Below are 26,842 nucleotides of genomic sequence, written 5' to 3' on the forward strand. Positions count from 1 at the left end.
TAGAAATAGAAAGTGGATGAGTGGTTGCCTAGGGCTAGGAAGGATGGGGGTTGATGGAGGGTGATAGCCAAAGGGTATGGGGTTTCATTCTGGGGTAATGAAAATATTCTACAATAGACTGTGGTTACAGTTGTACAACACTGCAAATATACTAAAATGATCAACTTTCACACTTTAAAAGGGTGAATTGTGTGGTATATAAATTATATCTCAATAAAACCGTTAGATCAGAACTCCAAAAATATAAAGACATAAAAAAGTTGAAAGTAAAAAAACAGAAAAATATATATCTTGTAAGCATGAACTAAAAGAAAGGTGACAGCTATATTAATCAGACAAAGGAGACTTTTTAAAGCAAGTTGTGTTTCTAGAGATAAAGAGGGACTGTTGAGTATGATAAAGGTATCAATCTACCTGATGATATCACAGTTTTACTCTGGATACAACTAGTAATACAGCTTCAAACTATATAAGGAATAAACTGATAAAAATGAAAGGAGAATTAAATACTTCATATCAAAGTGAGAATTTAACATACTTCTCTCAATAGCTAATAGAACAAACTTACACACACAGTCAGGAAAAATATAAATAATCAAAACAATACATAAACAAATTTACCAAAACTGATGTTATAGAACACTATGACCAATGATAGTGGAAAATATTCTTTTCAAATACCCAATAGAACACTTATCAGAACTATCCATATGCTAGACCATATGCAAATGTGAACAAATTATTAAAAACTGACCTAGCTTATCTTTTTTTTCAGATAGATATCATGAACAGACTCATAACTGATTGCAGGAAGCACACATATCTGAATTATACTACTGGTTCGAATAATCACACTAGGTAATAGCAAAATTTTGAAGTAACAAAAAATGAAGAAATGCCACATTTAAAATATTAAGGTTATGCTAAAGGAGTTCGTAGGGGACTTTTAGCTTTAAACCCACATGTTAGAAAAGAAGAAAGACAAAAATAGGTGATTTTAATTTTCATCTCGAAAAAATGACAAAGGTGTAGGAAGGCAGGCCTAAAGAAAGTAGACAGAAGCAAATAATAAAATGCCTGCATTGCAAAACTGTCATAAGTATTCAAAAAGAGTAAATGTTAAATGTTTGGCTCAGTATCAGAAACATAGTTGAGATGCAATAAGCATTAGTTTTTGCTTTTTTTTAAATATTAGCACAGGAACAAGAACTGAAAGATCTGTCCCATTTCTCTTCAGGGGTAGCATTTGCATTTGCCAGTGTCTGTCTTCATTGTAATAGCACCCTTCCTTTAGGGTTTAAATCAGCTAGTGGAATATCCAGAAGAAATACCAGGTGGGAGTCTGGGTAGAGAGTGGGAAAGGAGCCAGTAGAGCTAACATTTCCTGCATCATTCCATGTGCCAGACACTCAGCTAAGCATGCTGTCCAAGTGCAATTACTTCACGTTCACAGGGACATGGAGAGAGGTAGAGATAAATGTGCACATTTCGTAGACTCAGTCACTGAGTCTCATGGAGATGGTGCATGTAACCCAAGTCATACAGCAGGTGATGGCAGAGTTGGGATTCAGACAGAATTTAGCCTGAGCCTAAAACCAGGGACGTGCATTCAACTGCATCCTCAAAGTGGCCCTTTATGGCGGGGGTGGTGGTGGTGGTAAATAAGTCCTGGCTATATCAGGGTACTCCCAGCTGCCTTCTCCTCCAGATCCCACCCTGGAAGCATTGTTTCTATGCTTTCCTTCAAATCACTGAAAGGTTTAGCTCAGATATTTGCCCACACCTTGCCTTGAAGTGATGCGGACTTGGCACCATTCCTCCACCCCCTCCCAGCCCACCTCGTGCTCCCAGGGCACAGAGCTGGTTCCGTACACTCAGAGCGAGGCCATCGTGGGACAAGAGTCCTGCTGCTGAGGTTCAGGACCGTGACCTCTCTGAGCTGATGATAAAATAGCCATTCAGAGGAGCAAAGGAGGGGGGTCTCAGGAGGAACATTTCCTCAGGACCTGCTCTGTGCCAGCCCCTGCGTGAGGTCTTTATGTCAGCTGGGTCTCTATCTCTGCAGCTCTGTGACCAGACAGCATCAGAACCTTCTATCGCTCCATTTCCTCAGTTTTCAGCGGGGGAGTCAGGTGTTCAAGACAACCAAAGTTTGACCACTCACAGCACGCAGGGTGAGCACCCCAACCGCCTCCCGTTGTTGCCACAGTGACCTGAATCTTATATTGCAAACCCACTATGGGGGTGGGTGAAGGTACAGGTCATATCATTTCTTGATGCTAACTATGGTGAGTGTGGTTTTAAATTGAAAGTAAATTATTCTTCACCAACACATAATATAAATCTGTCCTCCAGATAGTTCTCCTATGTTGTTTTCCTAAAAAGTCGAGAAGAAAAATCTGGGTAAACGCCAGTAAACTAGATGCTATATTTCCATTGCATTGCCCAGAGAAGCACTCCGTAAACCTGACTCTGAGGGAAGCTACAAAGAATCTGATCCGGTTTTCCTCTTTCTGAATGGGAGAACATGGATCTTTTAAAACACATTTTTATCAGACTGCTGAAAATGTAATTCTCAAAATTTGTATTTTAGAAAAGTAGTGATGTCTACTTTTATATATAACTTTGTTAGACAATAAAAAAATCATAAATCTTTTTCAATTGAGAGAGATGTTGTCTTGAGACCCAACAAAAAAAAAAAAAAAAAAAAAAATCAACCAAGGTATAGTAGTTAAGGGAATTCCCAGCATTCTGGAATCACTGCTAAGTAGATCACCAAAGTTCCTTATTTCTGCTACTGACATGTCTTATATTCTCCCCAAGTATTCAATACTTTTTACAAAACAAGCACCTGCTTTCACTTTAAATAAGTGTACCAAAAAGTTATGACAGAGAGCTGAAAGTTGATCTAAGAAGTCCTTAATGACCAACAGAAAGTGTGAGGGAGCTTAATCTATCTGCTTTTTCTAAACTTCTTGTCTTTCTGGTAGAGGCAGTAAACTAAGATGACGACACCAATTCTTTTATTTAGCACGTAGGAAAGAAGTGTCACTGCTGATAACCAAAGGGAGATTCCCTCTGAACCCACAAATGATCTGATTTCTAGTGAATGTTCTTCTTTTAAACCTATCAATTAGCTGTTTTGAGGACTCAGTAGCTCTCGTTCAGAGATGTGACCTTTGTAGAGCACGGAATGTGGAGTTGCTTAGAAAATGCTGGGATTTCTTATTCATTATTGATGGATATTTGGAGCCATGGTGGCGAGGGCCTGATTGCTTCTCATGTAACTCAAAGTGGAAAACCAGAACAGAATTTTTATGGAAAAAAAGGAATTTTTCTTGTCATTGCAACATTTCCCAGTGCCAACCACCCCCAGTCTCCTCACATCACCAAATAAGCACAGTTATTACCATCATGGAATGTGAACCAGCCACTGTGACCCAGTTCAAATTGTCCCAAGGAAGTCTTCTATTTTTCTTTCATAGTTCTCATCATCTTGATACATTTACTTTGACATCAAGCATTAAGCAATAAGAAAAATCCCACATACTAGCATTTCTCAAAATGTAGCCTGAACACCATTTCCATCATCATGACCTCTAACGTCTATTATGAATGTTAATTCCTGAGCTCCTAACCCAGACCCACGATATCATTGAAGGGCCAAGCATTATGCACTGTAACAAATGCTCTAAGTAATACCTATGGCATTAAAATTTGTCAACTGCAGATCCAAGGGAAAGGCCATTGAGGATTACAGAGCCACACTTATTTACACTCTTTGGTAAGAAAGTTCAGATTTCTAGAAAGAAATACTGCTTTATCCTAGAGCAATTTTTATGTTGCTCATCTCATTTAGTAGTGTCTTAGTCTGTTCAGGCTGCTATAACAAAATACTACAGTCTGGGTGGCTTATCAACAGCATAAATTTATTTGTCACAGTTCTGCAAGCTGGAAGTGCAAGTGTGGTTTGGTGAGGCCCTCTTCTGGGTGGCAGACTTCTCACATAGTGGAAGGGGCAGGGGAGCTCTCTTAGGCCTCTTTTATGAAGGTATTAACCTTACTCCTGAGGACTCTGCCTAATGAGTTGACCTAATCACTTCCCAAAGGCCCCACCTACACATAACATCAAATTGGACAGTAGGATTTCAACATAAATTTTGAGGGGACGTTCAGACCATAGAAACCAGAATTCCTTGGTCCATCCAGTACCAACTGCACATCCTTAAGAGAAGTTCAGAGAGTTATTAATGTGTTGCCCTCGATAGTACATGATTTTCAAAAGTGATTGAAGTATTCTTTTTCTGACTTCACTCAGGTGGACCTTTGGCTAATTGAACAAAATATGTACTAAAGTGTTATTTACTGCTAGAGTTGATTCAATCATTTTTATTTTACCCATTTGTTCAATACATATGACCTAGGGATTTTAGACTTTGTCAATATGGAAAAAACAACTTGCAGAGTTTGTTACGTATGACACTTACGTGGCCAATTCAGATGCAATTTTAATTTACTAATTATTTTTCCATTCTGAATACACCTGTCAAGTGGTTAAAATGATACTCCTTTATAGATGAGGCCTAAATCAGTATTTAGCTTCCGGTTTCCCTAAATTATATATTACACAGTCAAAATAAGTGCATTAGAAAGATTTAATATTGTTAATGCCATCTCAGGGGTGATCTGTATTGTCAGAGTAAATAAGTCATTCATATTGTTAATAAAATGCATAATAACTATCAGCAATTTTCTATTTTTAGTATCCTTTCTCATTTTTACACTTAAGTAACTCAAAAAAGTAATCATCTAGGAAGTCTGTTTGTCTCCCTAAAATGGCAGCTTCAAATGACTCCCGTTTTTTCTTTTTCTCTCTTTCTTTTCACCATTGTGTGTGTGTGTGTGTGTGTGTGTGTGGTGAGAAGATTTAAGATTTACTCTCTTAGCAAATTTCAAGTATACAATCCTGTATTTTTAACTATAGTCACCATGCTGTACATTAGTTTTGCCCAAACTTATTCATCTTATGACTGAAAGTCTATACCCTTTGACTGACATCTCCCCATTTCTCCCATGCCCAGCCCCAGCAACCACAAATATACTCTGCTTCTGAGTTCAACTTTTCCAATTACACATATAAGTGAGATCATACAGTATTTGTCTTTCTCCATCTGACCTATTTCACTTAGCATAATGCCCTAAGGCTTTTTTTTAGAAATCTCCATACTCTTTTCTATAGTAGAAATTTTTGCATCTCTGCTTCTCGGGGATATTGGCCTATAGTTTTCTTTTCTTGTAGTGTCCTTGTCTGGCTTGGGTATCAGACTAAAGCTCATAAAGTAAGTTTGGGAGTGTTTCTTCCCTTCACATTTTGGGAAGAGCTTGAGAATTGGTGCTAATTTTTCTTTAAGTGTTTAGTACAATTCACGTGAGGAGCCATCTCGTCCAGGGCTTTTCTTTGTTGGCAGGTTTTTGATTATTGCTTCAAGCTTCTCAGTTGTTACTGCTATGTTCAGATTTTCTATCTCTTCATTATTTAGGTTGTATATTTTTAGCAATTTTCCATTTCTTCTAGGTTACCTAGTTTGTTGGCATATAATGGTTCAGAGTAGTCTCTTTTGAGTTTTCATATGTCTGAGGTTATCAGTTTGTTCTTTATATGATTTCTATTTCTTTATTAAATGTTTCATGAAATTACCTCTGGAGTTGCAGTCATGCTGGGCTAGAGCTGGATCAAGAGGTTGTAGCTGGGTCTGCAGGCTGTTGACAGGGATTCAGATTGTTACCAGGGGCTCAGGTGGCTATGATCCAGGATGGATGGAACTGCTTCCAATACTTTGTTCAGTAGGATTGCACTGGGATAAGGGTCCACTTGAGGGTTCCTAGTAGGCCTCTTACCAGGTGTACAATAGGTGTTTCTCCCAGCAGGTCCCTGGGATAGCTCATCTGAGTCACTGGGTAAGACTGCCCTGGACCATGGCTGAGATGTTGTGCAAGTGAGTCCCAGGGCTATTCCAGGGTCTACAGCCCAGACTGATATCTGCAGACCTTGTTTTGGAGACATGAATGGATGTGTCTCTCACCTAGTCCCTGGGTAGGCTGGACTGCTCCCTTACAGTGACTAGAGGGACAAGAGCTAAGTACAAGGTCATTACAGGATCTCCTGAGGCACAAATGGAAGTATCTCCTGTGCTGGTAAGACTGCTCACAGACTGTGGCTGGGAGGGGGTCCAACCGAGTTACCTTTTCAGGATCTGCAGAGGTACAAACAGGACTTTTGCAGACTGCAGCTGGGAGGGGCTGGAGCTGATTATAGAGAATTTTCGGACTCTTACTTCACACGCATGATGAATGTTAGCACTATACACTGTTAAAGTTATTCCAGAATTAACCAACACTAATTCTTCCACTTCATGGAACTAAAGAAAAACACAAATTCTCTCTCTCTCTCTCTCTCTCTCCCACACACACATGTATAAAAGCACAAATATCTCTGTGAATATGATCCCAAGATTCAGGAGGTAAACAGGCAGGCACATTATACTGCAGTTACCAAGGTAATTACTTCAGTTCTGTTATGGAGAGGCTAGAAGAACACAAGCAACTCATTTACTTTAAAAGCCATCTGGAGAGAGGCCTTGACAAAGCATTAATAAAAGACAGAACTGAAGGTAACCATGTCAATCATTGCATGTTCAGCTGTGCAACCATGACTTTACAAGAAGAAGTAAAGATTAAGTCTGCTTAGAATAACTAGATTTTTTAATAATTTTTCATTCAGATGGTATAAAAACATTTATAAACAAAAATAAAAACTTGTCATATTGCCTCGCTAAAACTAGTTTAGTAAATCTCAAATTTAAAAAGAAAACCCTTGAAAATATTTTTAGTTCTGAACCTTTAACTCAAAATATTTTTAGAGAAAAGTTTATGGTTGATTTTAGTTCTTCTTCTTTGTAGATAAAACGGGACATTCCAATTGCATGATTTGTGGTGGCTGAATTTCTGTTGGGTTATTTTAATCCAGTTAAAAAGATCACCAATTATCTAGCAAACACAAGGGACCAAGGCAACTACCATAGGATGTACAAACATAGTCTTTGCACCCACAGAAATTTAAATACAAAGGCTATTGCATCATTTGTGTGACTACTCAGCCTCTCAATATTTCATTATTTTTCTTTGATGTCAAGCATTTAAAAAATATTTCTATTGGTTTGGTTTGTTTGTTTTCATACTAGTTTGGAAGTAAAACACCATCAATACAACTTCACCCATATGTCTATCACCCATATTAATAAACACACAAGTTTTGCCCAACTCTAATCCAGTCTTCAATGACCCAACTGCATTATCAACTCACAACATGGCAGTAAGCAAAAACCAAAAAGTATTCATAAAAGCACAAGTTGGATCCCAGCTCACTTTGTTTCTTATATAGCATAAAGTGGTCATTAAAGCTGAGTTATTATCCTGCAACTTTTTCCCCAAATTACATTCTGTGGAATGTTAGTCTTAAAAGATGCTTTTCCCTGAACACCAGTACTGGGACAATGCTGTATTCATACTTCCTTCTTAAAGTTTCACAGGATGCATTAGCATATTAACGGCTCCAGCAATAAAGGAATCTATTTACTTATCTTTGCTTAACTCAGCATTTCCTAAGTTTATTTGAGCAGGGAACCCTGCTCCCTTCTCACTCATTTAAAAACAGCAATGGGCCTCCTTCAGAACTAGTGTTTTCAGGAAGACACTTGGAGAAATATTACTGTTGACTGACAAGGGAAATAATTAACTCAGATGGATATTACATCCCCCGAAAGGTTGAAAACCCTAATTATTCTGCCCTAGGTAGAGACTGGGGCATGGTAACTAAAATAGTGTTTAAATTACAATGCCCTTGACCTTCCACTCCTTAAAAATATGTCCAAGATTTTAAATGGCCTAGTCATGGACATGGACAACAGTGTGGTGATAATGGGGAGGAGGGTGTGGTTGGAGGAGGAAGAGGGCATAAGGGGGATAAATGGTAGTGGAAAAAAATACAATAAATAAAAAATAAAAATAAATAAATAATCATCACCAAGACCAGTGTAAAAAATATATGTGTGTGTGTGTGTGTGTGTGTGCATGTGCGTGTGTGTGTGTGTGTGTGTGAGTATATATATATATAATGAAAAGGCCCAGTTATACTGTGAATCTAAGTGGAGGGCACGCTGATCATACAGCTTTGTCTCTGCTAGGCCCATGGCTGTTCGGGGAGACATAACCTGAAAAGGTGAAAATGTCAAGCCATTTGACTGTGCAACAAGCTCTAAATTAGATATAGTTGGCTTGTTCTTTCATCCCCAGATAGTCCACTACCAAAAAATCAAACACTGGTCAACTTTCCCTCCATAATAAAACCACTGATGACAAGTATTAAAATAAATAGTCACCTAGGAATGTATAATTTGGAATTACTAGGCAAAAACTACCAGCATAAAATAAATTTTAGCTCATTTGGAGCTACACTTACTTTCAAGTTCTTGCATCAAAAAATCCCCTTTGCCTTAGGTGCTGAGTCTCTGGCCCGGTGGGGCTGCTGCCCACCTGCACTTACAGGGCTCTCTGCTTGTGCTGGATGGTGAAAATTCATTGGCTGAAGGATCAACATTACAGAGAAAGGAAAGTGTGCAAAATCCTGCCCAAATGGTTCTTTCTTTTGATTTCCTTGTCTGTTTTGTTTCATTTCTTCTTCTGCCTGGCATAATATATTTCTTTAACATTGAAATACTGGCAAGATACTGTTAAAAATATTTAAGTGATACACAATTATCAGGAAATAAAACAAAACAGAAACCAGGCCAACATTCCCAATGTTCAGAAGCAGAGGCCAGAGAGGGCTGATTATATGCATCAGTTTAGGAAACAGGAGAGTTAGCTTACTTATCTCCTTAACTCAAAACTATAAAAAGGCCAAGTCAGCACCCCTACATGACTTAGCTATTTTTGCCACATTTATAGTAGATATATGTGGCATAATATGTTCTCTTTAGCTCTGTCACCCAAGGTACTAGAAATAAGCCTATGGGACTGGCTTTTAATGTAGAAAAGCCAAGATATACCCAAATAATAAAACCAGGATCAATGCTTGTTCAAGTCTCTAGACAATTAAGTGCCAAGTTTGCTCCCCTGTACTGCCCCATGTAAGAAGATCAATTTAAATGGGGCAGAAGCAATTTCTATTGAAAGGCTGGGGAGACAACTTGCATTAACTTCAAAGTCCCGTACAAGAACTAGGAAGCTATTATGAGAGACGCGCGAGAGACAGCTGGACAAAGAAAACACACTGAGCCTCAGAATGCCCCATTGCTTCTCTCTTCTGTCTTTAATTGGCAAAGACAGTTCAAGGGCTTTCTTATCCCCACCAACTACACTGTAGGCAGTAACTAGGGGATAGCAAGTCCCAGGTGCTGTCTGAGAGGTAGCTAGTGGATTTCACAGCTAAGGCTGCTGCACAAAATATCCTTATGCTAACTCACTCAGGCTTTGCCCTAGAAACTCTTCCAGACAGCTGTGCCTAAGAATTGCTTTGCTGCATCTGCAAAGTGGTTACAAAAGCACATCACAGCTAGGAAAGTAGTTTCTTTTATGTATGTATGTATCTATCTACACTAAGTTCCCAGACCACTGACAGAGTTTAGGAACGCCCAGGGGACATAATGGGGCAACTCCCCTGCTGCTTCTTTCCTTGATGACAAGCAGTATGTAATAGAAAGCCTACCTGGGACCTTTTCCTCCTTTCAGCACAGAAGTACTTTTTAAAGCCCCATCCTTTCCCTAGAAGTGAGAAACAAACAAAGTCTGTAAGCTGAGAAGACCTTTCATGTATTCTGTGCACAAAGTCCGTCTGCAGCTGCAGAATCATGAGGTTTACAGGGAAAGGACTTCTGGATGGCCACAGTCAAAGCAGAGACTTTGCTTTTAACAACAGCTTCAAATCGTCAGAGTATAGGATTGCTAGTATTTATAGCAACTTACTGATTCTGTCACCAAGCATGGCCCTCCATATGAACAATGTGCAGAGATTTTTGTTGTTGTTCTTTCTGATAATGGTAAATGTCTGGAAGAAATAGCTTCTCTTACCAGGTATCTGACTAGGTGAAAATTCCTTTGGGGTTCCCTAATCATGTACAAGCATTGCACTAAGGAAACAAAGCTTGATTTCATTAAAAGAATTTCTCATCAACCAGGTCAGGAGAACTATCATGTTTTATTTTGATTTTGTAAATCAAATGCTTTCTTAAAACATACACATGTATTTTTTTATTTAGCACAGACTCATGCAGAAACAAAACACACTTTGGGTATGTCTGTTTTAAACATGCATTTGAACTAGATTGGGGTTTGAGGTCCCCATTAGGTCAAGAAGGGGCGTTTTCTTTGAAAAGATAAATAATTCAGGAGGTGTCTGTCTGAATAAATTTAAGCACATCTTGATTTTGAGTTCTACAGGTGTGTCAAACAAAAATCCTGTTGGGTATTATTCCCTGCCCAACTCAGAAAGCAGAGTCCCATCGCTATTACTCAACAGCACTTCACTGAACTGGATCAGAATGGTGATTTTCACTTCTTTTGAAAACCAGTATAAAGAGCCCCTGGATTTTCTTTCTCACCGTCTTATTCAACATTTGTATTGTTTTGGGGGACTCTCTTAGTATTGCTTTTTCATTTTTTTTCTGTAAATTGAATTTTTAAAATTCATTATATGATACGAAGTTTGAGGTTTTAAGTAGTGAGGTGGAAAAAGGTGTTTCTTTTAAAAGACAAAATAAATGCAGAAATACAGTTTAATGTGCTGAAGGGAAAAGAAATTAGTTGTCATGGAAATAATCTCTAATCCACTGAAAATTTTAATTAAAACATTAGAAAACTTAAATGCTTAATAATTGTTGCACCATGAGCAATTTCCAGTTTCTGTCTCCTTTTGGTGCTGCGAGGCAGTGAAAAAACTGAACAACTATTTGATTATTTAAGGGGGTCTTAATTTCTATCTAACAGTGTTTTCTTGAACACAACTCTTAAAATTGGTAGGCAAAAACATGTTACTTCTCTTCAGCTAAGCCAGTGTATCTGTAACATGTGACTAGGACAATTTGGGAAGGAGAGTGTGCCTAAGGGAAAAATGGAAGGCAGGAACAACAACAAAGATCTAAATAACTATGTTAGTAAAGCGATACTTATTATTTATATTATATTTTATAGTTTATAAAATGTTTTCCATTCATTGGAGTATATAATCTTCACAATCTCTACAGTAAAATTATTATTGATTGTTCCTACTCTACAACTGAGGAAGCTACAGTGGGAAAAAATTAAGTAAATAATGGACTATTAAATTATATATAAGTAGTTATTACTCTAGTTGCATTATTAAAAACTGATGTTCTTAAAAAATGCAAGGAGGCCAATTTCTTCTATAAATCTATGAGTTTTCAAAAAGGACAATTCAGTTAAATTTTCAGAGAGTATAGCCCACTAAGGGGTTTCCTTTGAGATAATTACTTCATTTTGTTTCACTGACCAATCTAGTAAGCTTTTAGAGACCAGTTTTCAAAGATAGAAGACAATAAACTCAAATTTCAGGAAACTGGGCTACTGAAATTTCTTTTTTAAAATAAAAAGTTTGTTTTTGATTCTACAAAATGAACATTACATTCCTGAAAAGTATGATATTATGGAAAGCCAATGTGAGGTACATGACATTCAGAAAGTGTGTAAAATTTAGCTTTCTAAGGGTTATAGGAAAACACAAATTAAAATATAACATGCATTCAGCTTTATTATTCTTCAAATAATAGTCTACAAGCAATATAATGGGACTCTAATCCAGATAATAAATGAAGATTACATATTGATGGAATTTATATGATTAAATTTTAATTTTATATTAAATTTCAGCCATTTTCATTAGTTTTTAATACTCTGTTCAAAATTCAATGATTTTTTTTAATTGTTTCATTTTCTTACTGTATGTAGCATGTACACTTCTCTGCAATTTCCTTTCTGAATGTATGTTATTACTTCTCTCACTCCATTTTCACACATTAGTTTATTGAAATTATTGTTAAGATATTTATTTTTTATTTCATGTTTTAAAATAATCAAAAGGAAAACATGACTGGAAATTCATAAACCTGACTTTCACAGAACTTAAAAAAATACCCCAAAAAACTCTATCTCACCCATTAGTCTTTGCCACTCGTTAGGTGCCTAGATCTTTCCTTGTCCCAGGGAAGCATTTGGTCTGTGATCTTAAAGCAAACTTAATTCCTGATGTAACTTTTGCATTACCATGTCAATAAACTGCTACTGATAAAAGTAGCTAATCCTACTGGCTTGCTTCCTTCACTATTTAGAATTGTTATAAACAATTCAGATAGCCACTTCCTGCTCTAATTGTACTGCTTCTGGCCCCTAATGGATAGACCTGAAAAATCTTTAAGGCGATTTAGAAAAAATGTGGCATTTTTTTTTAAATGAGTGCTCTATTAAATAACCTGACCTCACACAATGAGGACAGATAACTTCTAGGAATGACCTAGAAGGACTCTGCCCTGTTTATTTCCCAAGACAATTTAAGGTAAGACCATTGCTATTTATTTCCTCAGGAAATTAGTTTTGCTAAATAACTAAACTGGCTAATAGCTGAGGGGTTAAAAGTACCAATGAAATGGGATTTTGTTGAATGAAATTCTTTCTAAATTGCACTGTAATACTGCTCTTTCAAAAAGATGATGGTGACCACTAATCATCAGAGAAATGTAAATTAAAACCACAATGATATATCACCTCACACCTATCAGAATAACTACCATCAGTAAATCAACAAACTAGTGCTGGATGGTAGAAAAGGGGAACCCTCCTGCACTCATGCCAACTGGTGCAGCCACTGTGGAAAATAGTATGCACGTTACTCAAAAAATTAAAAATTGAACTACCTTAGACCCAGTGATTCTACTTCTGAGTGTATATCCAAAGAAACCCAAAACACTAATTTGGAAGGATAGATACACTCTTATATTCACTGCAATAGTATTTATAAAAGCCATGCTAGAGAAGCAACCCAAGTGCCCATTAATAGATGAGTGGATTAAAAAGTGGTGGTACATATATGCAATGGGGTATTACTTGGCCATAAAAAGAATGAAATCTTACCATTTGCAACAACATAGTTGGATCTAGAGAACATTATGCTAAGTGAAATAAACCAGTCAGAGAAATAAAAATCTAAAGAGCAATATAAATGAATAAACAAAACAAACAGACTTATAGAGACAGAGAACAGACTGATGGTTCCCAGAGGGGAGGGCGGTTGAGAAACTGGGTGGAAAAGGTGGTGGGATTGAGAAATATAGATTGGTAGTTACAAAATAGTCATGGGAATATGAAGAACAGCGTGGGAAATAAAGTCAATAATATCGTAATAACTATGTATTGTGCTAGTTGGGTACTGAAAATAATCAGGGGGACAACTTTATAAAGTATATGATTATCTAACCACATTCTGTACACCTGAAACTAATACAAAATAATATTGAATGTAAACTGTAATTGAAAAAAAATTTTTTAAAGATTAAAAAGACAACAGTGACCATAATTTAACATTTTCTTGGTGGCTTGCAGTGGAGAAAATAAGCCTTGGTATTTGTGGAAGGATAATGGAAAATTGCTTTGGTTAAATAGAAGGAAAACTGAATTTGGATTCAGAAACCCTAGGTGACTTTTCTGACTGTGGCACTTTATAGCTTTGTGGTTTTGGATTTTTGTCTGTGTTTTAATCTCTTTCCCTGAAAAATAAGGCCAATACCTTCTTCTTGAGTTGCTATGTGGACAAATGAAATGATTTGTGTATAACTAGCCACTATTGCACATGTATAATATGTGGCTGTATTTAAATATATAAATGTGGTTGTCTCCATTCTGAACTTACCCCATGGGGGAGGACCCTTGGCTTTGTCACCTGGACATGTAGTGAGTGAACCTCTGGGCAGCAATGCTCAGTTGGTGCCACGCTGAGTGAACCCATGCCAGGCGGAAGCACCGAGCTCTGCTTCTGTCCTGTCCTTTTTCATCTTCCCCCAAACCATTTTCTTCACTGCTGTCAACAATCTTCTACTTGCTCGCATCAGTCAAGATATCATCCATTACTTCTCCATCACTAACCTGATGACACCTGAGACGACTTTCTCTTACACAGAGTGCTTTTAGGTGTGAAGGAAGGGTGAATGTCTCTATTTCATGACCATGAGAAAATGTATGTCAAGAGCTCTCTCCAAAATTTGTCAGGCCTTCATTATCCAGATCAGACAATCTTACAGACGCCTGACTGGTTTTTCTTGAAGCCTCTCTGAAATGCCAACATCAAGTGGAATTCCAGGCATGCTCAATGTAAGTCTATATCGAAGGTAATAATAAGATTCAAAGTTCTGTGAGGTGTCTTGTGACAAATAAACATGTTCATAGAATCCCTGTCTTTAGAATACTTCATAGCACAAACAGCACTCTGGTTGCTGAGCAGCCTCAGGGAAGAGACAGGGATGTCGGGAAAAGTGTGTACCAAGTAACCAACTATTCTTTGAGAAGACCTTGGGAGGGTCATGTATCCTCTCCAGAAATTTGGAAAGGACACCAATTTCATTTGTAGGGGCCACATTAGGCCTCCTGTGAAAAACTCCAAATAGACAGGTTAGAGTAGCCTCTTATTGTCCTCTCTGAAGCTCTGAGTTCTGGAAATTTCTTCCATAGAAAAAAAAAAAAGATGTATCAGCCAGGAAAAAAAAAATCTTTGCGCATCATATACTTCTATTAGGAACACGCATGAACATTAGATCATCTTTGAGTATTCTGGGATTATGACATTTTCAACCACCAAATATTAATTTGTATGGGACACCACAGTGCTAGAACACGTAAGAACATGCAGCCTCTCCTTATTTTTCGTACATCATGGAGAACATGATTCACTGGAGACAGAAATTGGCAAAAACTATACCAAAGTAGACTAGTTCTATCAGCAGTTATAATCTGTTAAAAATAAATAAATTCTTTGGAAAACTAATGAAATTTTTTGGTAGGCTCACATTCACTCATTTTCTTCAATGCTTTGTGTGAATTTAAAATGTCAAAATCACCCTTCCCAAAGTTAATATGCCCAAATTAACCATATAAATCTTTGTCATTTCAACAAAAAACAAGCCAAATATCAGAATCTCTCTTGAGATACACTCACAGACAACATGGTCTGGGTCAATAGTTCTCAAAGAAGGATGCTTAAGAATCTCCTAGAAAGTTGTGGAAATGTCCCAAAAAAGTGGCCTTCAAGTTTAATTGAGGATCACAGCATTTGGTCAGGCTGGAATCCGGCACACAGCTGGCAACCCAACACTGGGGCACATCAGCAAATCTTAGACCACTGTGTGCAGCAGGGTCTTATGGGAGTGAAGTTTGAGAAGGGGCATCTCAGTGAACAAATGTTCAGTGGAACATGGGTAATTTTCTGGAGACAGCATTGAGACCTTCCAAATCATCAGGCAACAAAGAATTTCATTTTATATTCTTAGATGCAGGGTTTTTTAATGACCAACCCACATAAATCGACCAATATTTGAGTCATGCAGGGAGTTTGAATAATAGTGAAATTCAGAGTTGGTATTAATTTACCTATGATAGTAGCAACTCTTTTAAACAAGCTCTGCTTTATCGTGCCACCAGATTAATAAACATTCCTCATTTCCTCTGAAAAGCATAGCGGTGGAAACCCATGACCAAATAAAATTTCTAGAGTCAGTCGGCCCATGCACTTCTGCATGCACTGAATTGCACAACTGCTAAGAGTCAGCTGACTTGATTCCCATATTTATCCCAGTTTTACGTGTTAATCAAAATTGAATAAATTAAAGTATCTATAAATTGATCAAGTATGGGTGTAAAAAGGAATAGTTGCTACCTTTATGAAAACTAGGGAAATGATGGGAAAGATAATATGATGAGGGAGTTTCTCAAATAATTGCTAGTCAATAAGTATGGGTGAGACAACTGGAAGGAAATATAAAAATCTCAGATTCTCTAAACAGATTGAGTTTTTATCCCACTTCAAAGCTATCAAGATTGATAATCATTGGTTTTCACTGTTGATGAGTTCACACAAGGAAGGTGAAACACAAATCTAGTCCATGAACTCTTACTCAAACAAAAGTCCTTGGTCTGCATTAAAATATCAGTGAATAGAGATCCAAGATGGCGGAGGAGTAAGTGGAAGCTACACTAACCTCCTCCCAGGACCAGTCTGGATTTACAACTTAATTTTGGAGAAATCATCTGGAATAACCAACGGAACACTAGCTGGAAAGAAGTCTTATAACCACAGAGAGACAGAAAAGGCCGCTACATCACAACGTGACCGGTAGGGAGTGCGGAGACGCGGAAGGGCTGGCTGGGCTCACACGGGTGGCTGCTGAAGGGACTGAGAAACAGCTCAGCAGCCGGGGATTCCCCCTGAGAAGGGCAGGGTCTAAACCCCCAGCTGGGCTTCCCAGCCTACAGCGACAGAGTGGAAAGTAAAATAGTATCAGCTGTGAAAAGCGAAAAGCCACAGGCTTTCTTGCTAGCCGGAGAGAAACAGCAGGAGAAAAAGAGCTCTTAAGTGGATCACATACGAAAATATTTTGGCCACCACTTACCCTGGGCTCAAGCAGAGGGAAGGCAGAGAGGACTGGAGACACTTGGGGAGAATTTGGCACGGTGGCTTTGAGGGGAGAACTGGAGGAGCAGCTGACTGGGTCCCAGTGCTGACTCATCCCCAGTACTGCGGGTAGACCATTCCCCTCCAAGTGGCGTCAGCCTGAGGGGAAGCAAAAGCCCTGCCTACAGGAATTAAGCTGCCACACCCACAGTCCTTAAGCCTGACAGCTAATCACAGATTGAATAGATTAACAATCAAAGAAGACAGACAACAGCAGTAGATCCCTGGAAGTCTCCAACAGGCTGCCTAGGGCCAGACTGGTACATGATCTGACGCCACCAGAGGCAGATCCAGGAAGTGCAGATCATTCCAAGAAGCACCAACAAACAATAGGAGTCAAAAAAATGGGGAGACAGAGAAACAACCTCCCATCAAAAGGAAAGGTAGAATCCCCAGAAAGAGTGCTAAATGAAATAGAGGGGAGCGAACTATCAGATATGGAATTCAAAACATGGATTATGGAGAAGCTGAATGAGCTCAGCGGAAACTTCAAAGAACTCCAGAAAAACTACAAGGAACTCACAGAAAATTACGTGAGCATGAAAAAGGACATAGAAGCTATCAATAAGAGCCAGGAGGAAATGAAAAATACGATCTCTGAATTGAAGAACACAGTAGAAGGAATTAAAAGCAGGCTAGAGGAAGCAGAAGATCGGATCAGCGAGCTGGAGGACAACCTACACAAAAACTCCCAGACAATGCAACAAAATGAAAAAAGACTGAACAAGACTGAAGAGGTTCTAAGACAGCTGCAGGACAACATGAAACGTAATAATATCCGTATCATAGGAATTCCAGAAGGAGAAGAAGAAGAGCAAGGGATAGAAAACCTCTTTGAAAAACTAATGACAGAAAACTTTCCTAACATGACGAGAGAAAGAGTCACGCAAGTCCAGGAAGCACAGAGGGTCCCAATGAAGATGAACCCCAACAGGCCCACCTCAAGACACATCATAATTAAAATGGCAACATTCAAAGACAAAGAGAGGATCCTAAAAGCAGCAAGAGAAAAACAACTAATAACATACAAGGGTACTCCAATAAGGCTATCATCAGATTTCTCAGCAGAAACACTACAAGCCAGAAGGGAATGGCAAAAAGTATTCCAAGCAATGAAAAACAAAGGCCTACAACCTAGAATACTATACCCAGCAAAGCTCTCATTCAAAATGGAGGGTGAAATAAGGAGCTTCCAAGACAAAAGAAGGCTAAAAGAATACATCTCCACCAAACCAGCAATGCAAGAGATGCTAAAAGGTCTGCTCTAAGAAGATAAAGAAACAGAGAGAGACAGAGAAGAACACGAGTACAAAGGGGAAAAATGACAATGAATAAGTACTTATCGGTAATAACCTTAAATGTAAATGGATTAAACGCTCCAATTAAAAGACATAGGGTAGCTGAATGGATTAGAAAGAATGACCCACATATATGCTGTCTACAAGAGACCCACCTTAGAATAAAAGATCTACACAGACTGAAAGTAAAGGGATGGAAAAATGTATTCCAAGCAAATGGACATGAAAAAAAAGCTGGGGTAGCAATACTTATATCAGACAAAACAGATTTCACAGCAAAGTCCATAAAAAGAGACAAAGAAGGGCATTTCATAATACTTAAGGGAAAAATCCATCAAGAAGATATAACCCTTATAAATATATATGCACCAAACTTAGGAGCACCCAAATATGTAAGGAAACTTTTGAAAGACTCCAAGAAAGATATAGACAACAACACACTCATAGTAGGGGACTTTAACACCCCATTGTCAACAATGGACAGATCTTCGAAGCAAAGAAACACCAAGGATATGGAGGCACTGAACAACACTCTAGATCAAATGGACTTAGTCGATATCCGAAAAATCCTGAAACACCAATTCAAAAGAACCTATGCACTCCAATGTTCATAGCAGCACTATTTACAATAGCCAAGTGCTGGAAACAACCTAAATGCCCATCTGTAGATGAGTGGATCAAAAAACTGTGGTACATTTACACAATGGAGTTCTATGTAGCAGAAAGAAAGAAGGAACTTCTACCATTTGCAACAACATGGATGGAACTAGAGAGAATTATGCTTAGCGAAATAAGCCAGGCAACGAAAGAAAAATACGTTATGCTGTCACCTATTACAGGAAACTAATGAACAACACAAACAAATGAGCAAAATTGAACCAGAGGTATGTAAACAAGGAGTAGACTAACAGTAACAAGGGGGGAGGGGGGAGGGAGAAAAGGGGGTAAGAAGGGGAAGTGTAAAATCAAAGAACATGTATAAATGACCCACAGACATGGGCAACTGAGTGGGGACTGAATGTGGGGGAAGGGAGGGGCAGGATACAGGGAAGCAAGAGGGGAAAAAAATAAAAGTGAGACAACTGTAATGGAAAAACAAACAAAAAAATTTTTTTTAGTGGGGGAAAATGAAAATATGAAGAATGGAAATGCCAGTTCAGTGAATATTAGGACAAAGATTTTCCTTCACGTTGTATATTTTTCTCCCTATTTGATCTCTCCAGAGTTTGGCATTCTAAACAAGTAAGTAATGACTTAAGTTTCTTTGCATAGACCTAATAAGACCAGTTGTTAATAGAGGTTCCTTTTTCTGAACAAGCCTTTGACTGGAATGTCAAGCCTAAAGGAGACATGCTTGGGCTCATGTTGTTACCAAAAAGCCCTAAGGAACTGGGAATGACTTTCAAAGGTAATAAAAGCCCGCGAAATAAAAGGCCTGCTGCCATGGTTGGTTGTGCGGTCCACAGCAATCTCTCCAGGGAAGGAACGAAGGTTGTTTTCCTGAAAGATGGCTAGAAGGGACCTTAAGGCACAATGGAAAACCAGAAAGACTTGGAAAGGACAGGTGTGTACAGGCAAGGATGAATGCCAGGTATGTGGCCCAGCTTCTGTGCACTGAAGAGCAGACTGAGGGCCACCCTAAATGTTCCTTGGGTAAGTTCCAGCAAAACAGAACTAAAGATCATAAGTGATCATTTGCTGCTCTTGTTATGCTTATGCAAATGAACAGGATAAATTAAAAATGGACTTAATGTAGTCCCTTTAAAGACAAGGAGAGTAATCTTAGGGAGAAAAATCAGTATTCAAGGAAAAGCACAATGATCAGTGGCAGACTGTAAAGTAGGGCAGCTAACCGTCTTAAAAGTTTCTTCTCATTTAAAAAATGGTTTCACTTGAAAATTAAACCATATCTGTGATATCACCAAAGAGATTCAAGTTGCAGGCAAGTAGAATGTCAAGTGCCTTGCAACTGTATGTCTTCCCAATAAGACAGTCTTACAGATTTAGAGACTTTTTTGTTGGTTATGTTACATAAATTAACATGTGTTTTCTGTTTTCAAAGGGCATAAGCCTATGACCGCATTACCTGAGTGATTGTCTGTACGCATAAGCCTCACTTAATCCTCTCTGCAGCGCTGCCTCCGGAGACTCAACAGTTTGGCTGAACTAAATGGCTGAGTTGGTGAAGAATGGGGTGGTCTGTGGGCTTCACTTTAAAACTGAATTCTCTTTTCTATCCTAATGGCTTGGACAGAAAGGGCCCAGAGGTCTGAGAGGGGGGAAACATAAACTATTTCCCTCAGCCCAAACTAAATAAAATGGGCAAAAGGGTTTTGGACAGGAGAGATGTGCCTAGCACACCTTCCTCCAAAGAAGCCCTTTTTTTTTTTTTTTTATCTCCTAATGTGGAACATTGAAAAATTAATCCCTGCCTTTTGCCACCTAGTAGTTATGGATTGAATGATGCTTTTTAACCCTTTTTGCCAAATCTGTTGCCCCCAGAACACAACAAGGATGCCAGCCTGCTAAACCAAGCACGCCGTTGTCCGGAGACAGCCAACTGACCTGGAGTCTGCACAATCCTTCCCTATGTGGGAAGGCCACCCTCCCCTCCACACCCCCACTGTTATTAGGGATTTCTGGACCCAAGGGTAGGTAGGACGACGACCATGTCCAGCTTGAAGCAGCTAGAGGAGCTTGAGACCTTCGCCCATTGTCCTTTACAAGATTACAAAGGGTCTTAATATCTGAGAGGGAGGGATAGTTATTTTTTACGAACCATGGGTATGGACTTGGGGGGGGATGCTGGGGGAGGGAGATACTGGGTGGAGGGGAGTAAAGGGGAAAAAATTGGAACTACTGTAACAACATAATCAATAAAATATACTTTAAAAAAAAATATCAGTGAATAAATGCATATCTGTTCATTTTTTGTTAAAATGAAATGTGTAAGATTTCATATAATTTGTGTTATGATTCCCCATTTTTAACTTTTTTTTTTCAATGAACTCTTAACTTTTTATTGGCCTCCTGCCCTGCAAAAAGATCCCCCACTTCTGCTGCCTTTAACGGCTCAAAACTTTGGTATCGTTGACTTCAGACACCACTTTGCCATCCACAGTCCTGTGGGTGGTGGTCTTTTGGATGGTTTGTAAGGAGTGGCTGTTGTCCAGGGCGTCAACAAGATCGACGTCCTCCCCTTCTTCCAGTAGGCGGCAGTAGGTGGCAATCTCAGCCTCCAGCTTGACCTTGATGTTCAACACAGCCTCATACTCCTGGGCCTGGTGCTGCCCCTCTGCCCGGGTCTGGGCCAGCTCTGACTCCAGATGCAGCAGGATCCCATTGAGCTGCTCCATCTGCATGGCATAGCACGTCTCCACCTCCCTCAGGCTGTGCTTCAAACTGGCCTTCAGATTTCTCATTGAGTCCAGGTCAATCTGCAAGGACTGGACTGTACGTCTCAGCTCCGTGAGTGTCATCTCAGCAGCTCCTGTCTCAGCGATCTGTGAGGTGACCACTGTGGTGCTCTCCTCAATCTGATGGGACCAGTACTTGTCTAGCTCCTCTCGGTTCTAACGAGCCAGATCGTCATACTGGGCCCAGATGTCCTCCGTGATTTTGCCGAGGTTTTGAGATTTGGGGGCATCCAACTCCACAGTCAGCCCAGAGCTGGCAATCTGGTTTTTTAGACCATTTACTTCCTCCTCGCAGTTCTTCATGAAGATCAGCTCCTCGAGAGTCTCGATCTCCATGTCCAGCTGTAGCCGAGTGATGTTGGTGTCATAAATGATCTTTCAGAGCCCATTGATGTCATTCTCCACAGACTGGCACATGGCCAGCTCCATCTCATACTTGACTCTGAAGTCATCAGCAGCAAGACGGGCGTTGTCAATCTGCAGAATGATGCGGGCATTGTCCACAGAGTTTGCAAAGATCTGAGCCCTCAGGTCCTTGATGGTCTTGAAATAATGCGCCCAGTCTCTGACCTGGGGTCACATCCTCTCTAGGTGTTCCCGGATTTTGCTCTCCAGTCTCTGATTCTCAGCCTCCAGGCTTCTCACCCTCTCCAGATAGGAGGCCAGGCGGTCATTCAGGCATTGCATAGTCTCCTTCTCGCTCTGGATGCCCCCTATGCCTGCCAGACCCCCGGCCATCCCTGCAGCCAGGCCCCCGGATCCCCAGTTGCCCCGCACGCTGGTGGAGTGGGACACCGAGATCCGGGAGCCCGAGCCCCCGGCGCCTGCATAGACGCTGGCCGCGCTGCTGACCGGCCAGACCCGGTGGCTGGGAGACTGCACAGAGCCCAGGCTCCGGTAGTTTGTGGAGAAGCTGGAGCGTGTGCTGAAGCTCATGTTGCCCAGGGAGAAAGGCAAGAAGCCGAGACTCAGGTTGAAGCTGCAGTCCCATTTTTAACTTTTAAAACTAATCAACCAACTAAGTACCCAATGAGTTAAAGGAATTCTGTATTTTATTCAGGTACGTTCACTGTACTTCTGTTGCTTCATTGGACAACTACTTTGAAGTTTTTGTGTAGGAATAGTGAGCTGATTTTGGATGGTCATTGAAGAGGGGAATAACTTAACTTTTGCATCTAATGCAATGGAATTATAGAAATATTCCTTAGGATAACTGGGGTTTATTGCCATGAAATGGTTCCCCATTAATCATTCCTTGACTTCATACCATTATATACCCTCCAATATTAATTTTTTTGGACTGACAGAGTATGGCAAAAATGATGCCACACAATTTTTGAGCCTTGGCCCTAAGAAACCACAGACCTTTTGCTTTGTTCTCTTGCTGCGATGAGGTGCCACGCAAGAAAGCCCAAGCTAGCCTCCTAATAGAATACAAGCCATGGAAAGAGACCCTGGAAGACAGAAGACCACTTTGAAGAGAGGCCAAACCACAGCCTCTCTTTTGTTCCAGTCATCATAGAGGAGATGCGAAATATATGAATAAGTCCATCTTAGAATCTCCAGACCCAGTCATGATACCAGCTGACTGCAAACACATGAATTTACCTAGATGATACCACAAGGTCTAGCTGAGCCAGCCTATTTGCAGAATTTTAAGAAAATAATTGTTATTTTAGGCTACTAATTTTGAGGGGAAGTTTGTTACACAGTAATAAGTACCTGTTATAAAACTGAATGATCACAAACCTTTGGAAGCCTATGGCAGATACTCCAGTGGTTCTCTGATGCCTGAAAATACATATATAATCACAAGTTTGAATGTAACAGCAACTGAAAAAATTAAAAAGCTGCCTCTCATGAGAAAAGTAAAATTAATAGTCATGTTTGTTGAAGTTTTAAGAAAAGAGTTGATTCCTTTTTTTTTTTATTCAGGTTTTAAGTTCAATTTATAAACTTAAAAGCAACATTTTTCAGGAGCAATTTTGTTCATACTACAGAAATAAAATATGTGATGCTAAAAAGTAAAAGAACAGTGTTAATGCCACAATATTTTTAAATTGATATTTATTGATTTTTAGAGAGAGAGAGAGATGAATTTGTTGTTCCACTTATGTATGCATTCATTGGTTGGTTCTTGTATGCGCCCTGACCAGGGATCCAACCCACAACCATGACATATCAAGATGATGCTCTAAACAACTGAGCTATCTGGTCAGGGCCTATTGCCACAATATTTTAAAAATCAAATAAAAATTTGAAGTACCAGAACAGACATATGGTCTATGATTAGCAATTTAATAATTTAATATTGGGCTAATTGACAAAATGAGCCAACAAAGCAGGTTGGTTGTTACATAAAAATATTACCTTGGTGACAAATGTAGCTATCGTCTTTGGACCAATGTGTTCATTGCAACAGCAGCAGCAAACCATTGTTAGAATTGATTTCTGATACTTTTACCTTATCCATGTATTTCCCCAATTATTTTTGTCCCTACCGTGTGCAAAGATGGAGACCACTGGAACCAGCACTTAGAGTAGGAAGGGACAAAAGGGAGAGGAGAAACCCCACCCTCAGGAACTTCTACAAAATCAAAGTAAAAACAATCTTCCAATCATCTGTGTAAATATCATTAAAATGTTGAATCACCCTTGCTTTTTCTCCATTCTCTCCAGTGCACATTGAAAAGTGATGATTTATTTCAAAAATGACTAACCTCATTTGAATATTTGTAACAGGGGGCTCCACACAAACACGCTGATATTTTTAAAGCAGAAAGTGTTTTCTGTCTGGTATGAGAAGATAAAATATTTCAGAAATCACTATGCAGTATATTTGTAGCTTTTTTTTGTTTGTTTCATTTCTCAAGAGACATGTTTCTTCCACAGCACAGTTGATAAAACATGATTTATTTCTATAATTTCACCAGAGAGAAGCTAAAAGCACCCAACCAGCTTTCATAATTCTGTAAAATTAACTGCCAGTGATTTTTGCTCATTTTACATCCTTGCGCTGAGCTTTGCTTTAAGGACTAACAGAAAAATAGACTTAAAATAAAAATAACTTATTAAAACATTTCTTTTCATTCTACAGTTTTCAGATAAACTTAGTGCTCTTTTTTTTCCCTCTAGAATACCACTTGAAATTACTAAATGTTCATTAATTATTAAAGTCAACATCACCTGATCTGTGTACTTTCAGTTTAAGATGACATTTTCTAACAGCTTAAGTAGTAAGTTATTCATTTATTAGAGACTTGGGACTTTATTTCATGAGCAGTAGAAAGTAAGTGCAGGATGTTAAATAGATGAGTGAGACCAACTGCATATCATTTTAGAAAGACAGCACCAACTGCAGAGTGGAAGTGGACTGGAAAGAGACACAACTGAAAGTCACATCAGGACTGGGTTGAGTAACCTAGGAAACACAACAACAGGAACCACAACAGGGCTGCTATAAAGAATCACTGCAACCTCAGTGGCTTACACCAACACACACCTATTATCTTACAATTCTGGGGGTCAAGTTCAAAATGGGTCTCATGGGGCTACCATCAGGAGTCAGCCGGACTGTGTGCCTTTTCTAGCTTCTACAGCCTGGTACATTCCCTGTCTCAAGGTCCTCTTCCCCATCTTCAAAGCCAGTAATGGCTGGTCAATGCTTTCTCATAATATTATATCTCTGGTGGAATCTTACATCTACCTCTTCCCCATTTAAGGGCCCTTGAGAGCTATCTGGATAATCCAGATGAATCTCTATTTTGAGGCCGGCTGATTAGCAACCTTAATTTCACCTGAGCCTTAATCGCCGCTTGCCGTGTAACATAACATATTCACAGACTGGGAGTTGGAGTGTTAACATCTTTGCCGGTCATTTTCCCACCTCCCACAGTGGGTACTGAGACAAGTGGAAGGATTCAGGAGGGATTCTAGAAGCAGAAGTAACCACAGCTGGGGATATATGACCCCAGGACTGCATTCTCAGTCCATTCAGTTGTTCCTCTCTTCTTTCCTTCTTTCACTGATAGCCTAGCATTATTGGCCAGGGTGGGGGGGGGGGGGCAATATCTAGGGGATGACAAAAACAAATTATTAACATCAGAGAAATATTTTAAAACAGTCAGAGCAGAAGTGGCTGAAGGGAACTACCTGAGTAAGTGGCCAAGAATGACCTATAGAAATAGTTCCGAGATCTCCAACACACCAACGGAGGAGTGGGCTTTATTTTTCACTCACAGCCATGATGCCTCTACTCTGAAAATTCTTCAGGGAAGCCTTACCACTCACCTTGGATAGCTTGTTAGAAAACTCTGAGTTTTAAACAATGAGACTTCCTGGTGATGGCATCAAGATAAATTAGCAGATTTCCTCAATTTTAAATGAGCACATTTTCCCACATTACGTTTCTGAAATCAGGATGGGCGTGGACACATACTGTAGTACTGTAGTGTTTACTGTTTGTTTGTTTGTTTTCTCCCCTCAAAAGCTGTTTACAGCTAATGAAGTCTTACAATTAAGGGTATATGGTAATTGTGTAACATCCTTTGATGTAACTATGTAACAACTAACAAGTTGTTCTGTTCTACTGGGTTATTGATTACATAAGGGTTTCTACCAACACTAAGTATAATTACTTTAGAATACAATAGCTCCTCTCACCTGCGGGGGATACATTCCAAGACCCCCAGAGGATGCCTGAAACACAGAGAGTGCTGAATCTTATGTGTGTTTTGTTTTTTTCCTTATAAATACATACCTATGATAAAGTTTAATTTATAAATTAGGAACACTAAGAAATTAACAACAGTAACTAATAATAAAACAAAACAGTTAGAACAATATATTATGATAACAGTTACGTGAAGGGTTTTGGGGCCATTATTAAGTAAAATAAGGGTCACTTGAACACAAGCACTGTGATACCACAACAGTCGATCTGATAACCCAGGTGGCTACTAAGTGACAGGTAGGATATACAATGTGTATATACTGGACACCCTGGCTGGTTTGGCTCAGTGGATTGAGCGTCGGCCTGCGAGCTAAGTGTCGCTGGTTCGATCTTCCAGTCAGGGCACATCAGAGAAGGAAAACTCTGATTCCAAAAAAAAACCTCCGCTGCCTTGCGGCATACCTCTTCAGGGGAAAGGCTAAGGAAGTAAACCCCGACAGAAAATCCGGAGCCGGAGTCCCTAAGGCGGTTTGACGTTGTAGTCAACACCGGCAACTCCTGCGGCGCACCTGAAGCCAAGCTGTATTGACTCCGTCTTTCCCTTGGATCCTTCAGCTGCGAAGAGAGGGGGGGTCTGCTGCATGGGCAACAGCAGACCCTCCATATCACC

General features: G+C 39.4%; 1 pseudogene; it reads right to left on the reverse strand.

Annotated features, from left to right (window-relative positions):
* Positions 1-21,149: 21,149 nt before the first annotated feature.
* LOC150011547 (keratin, type I cytoskeletal 18 pseudogene) lies at positions 21,150-22,467 on the reverse strand (annotated as a pseudogene).
* Positions 22,468-26,842: the final 4,375 nt, after the last annotated feature.

Source organism: Furipterus horrens, unplaced genomic scaffold (genome assembly GCF_987537825.1).
Source record: "Furipterus horrens unplaced genomic scaffold, mFurHor1.1.pri manual_scaffold_4, whole genome shotgun sequence".
NCBI classification, from domain to species: Eukaryota; Metazoa; Chordata; class Mammalia; order Chiroptera; family Furipteridae; genus Furipterus; species Furipterus horrens.